The sequence below is a fragment of the Helianthus annuus genome, chromosome 4, assembly GCF_002127325.2.
Source record: "Helianthus annuus cultivar XRQ/B chromosome 4, HanXRQr2.0-SUNRISE, whole genome shotgun sequence".
In the NCBI taxonomy this organism is placed as follows: domain Eukaryota; kingdom Viridiplantae; phylum Streptophyta; class Magnoliopsida; order Asterales; family Asteraceae; genus Helianthus; species Helianthus annuus.
Window position 1 is genome coordinate 191,960,693 of NC_035436.2, and position 1,670 is coordinate 191,962,362.

The 1,670-nt window shown below is 34.0% G+C and overlaps 1 long non-coding RNA gene across 1 annotated transcript; it reads right to left on the reverse strand.

The window, feature by feature from the left end:
- Positions 1 to 586: 586 nt before the first annotated feature.
- Positions 587 to 1,469, reverse strand: LOC110937660. The gene is made up of 2 exons (XR_002590939.1): positions 993 to 1,469; positions 587 to 884 (listed from the first exon to the last, which is right to left on the reverse strand). It is a non-coding gene; the product is annotated as an uncharacterized LOC110937660 (long non-coding RNA).
- Positions 1,470 to 1,670: the final 201 nt, after the last annotated feature.

Below are 1,670 nucleotides of genomic sequence, written 5' to 3' on the forward strand. Positions count from 1 at the left end.
CCTTTTCGGTAATGATGGTAGTTACCATCTTTCATTTTGACAACATTAGTCCTTGTAGTTCATAACCGCTATGTAATAATCTATTCTAACTATCTAACTAAGTGTGATGTTAAGAGATTAACCGGGTTTCAGCCAGCGCTCTTATTGCAGGCTATGGCGAGGTTTTCACAAAGGATGAGCTTGAATACATCGCGTAGTTTCATATTATTGTATGATATATGAGGGATAATATGTTGGAAGTTTGGAAATTACTAGTAAGGAACTAAATAAACATATTATAACTCTTAGTTTGGTAATATGATTTGTTAACACATATTCGTCAATCATATTGAGGCCACGAGGTGTGTGTACCATAAGATACACTGGGTTCATTTAACTTTTGAGAATTGCATTGGTGTAGACTTCTTGATGTTGCCTATCAAAAAGTCGGTAAGTGACACCTTTTCTCTACCCAACTTGTTTTTCAATGCATTATCACTCGAGTCTACAAACTTCCCTAATTTTGTTATCGCTCACTGAATAAATTACCAAAAATTGACGGTTTGCAACCCAAGAAGAAAATTTTATACAATTTTGCATCATCAAATTCCCAAAAACTTAGCATCTCCATTGATTAGTGATAATCTTGTATGATAGATTGTTTTTCGAGTAATTACATCACAAATATGAAATCAATGAAAGTATGAAACTCACATTTCTCAACTAGATCCATCCAAACAAGCACTACACTTAGAAATATGTATAACAGTCAGTTTCCATGGTTAAAGTTCCAGAATGCTTACGAGTGATCCAAGCTAATAGAAGTCGTCTTTAAGCCCTTTGCACGGTGAGGATACAAACTGACATTTAAAAATATGAGATCTGAAGTGTATGCTGCAACGCATCTGCATGATAAAATCATTTCCTGTTACCTTACAAATAACCTGTCTCTGCAAATTACATTGGACAAAGAAGGAAGATTTTAATGCAAAGATTTGAGAGTGATGACTCACCTATGCAAAGCCTCATCATCTGAGAGTTTTCCTTTAAACCAGTACCTCAAACTGCGATGACAAAATTAAAAAACTAATAATAATAACTAAAGAAGAAGCTTATTTATGCATCCGTTTAAATGATTGGCCTTGCAGGACGTTTGTCGTAATTGGTTGAATTACTTGGCTCACAGAACTTTATCTCAATAGACCACGGAATAAACTTTGTTGTGGCAACCTTGTTTCGGTAAGATCTGTAACAATAAATGTAGTTGCTACAAACCTTATAAGCGGTATTGGAGCTATTCGCAATAACAGATGTGGCATTCGATCCAAAAATTTATGAATGAGTAGATTCGGATTTCGTCTTACGCTATAGCAAATAAAATGGGCAAAAATACAATAGTTGTTAAAAAAATCTAAATACTGGTTTTCAGTTTTGATAGTAGTTAATATACCCACAGCCGGTTGATTCAGATTCAGATACTTTTTTTTCAAATTGAGCTAAAATATTTTCATACTGACTTCAACTAAACATTCAACCAATTATATTTTGAGGGTGACATGAAAAGAAGTAAGATTATCATTTTCGTAAGTGGATCAGTCACGCGGTTAACATTTCATAAAAGAATGAAAACTAGGTGCATATGCATATGATCTTGTAAACCAATGATGCACCAAGTCTATCAATAATACCTG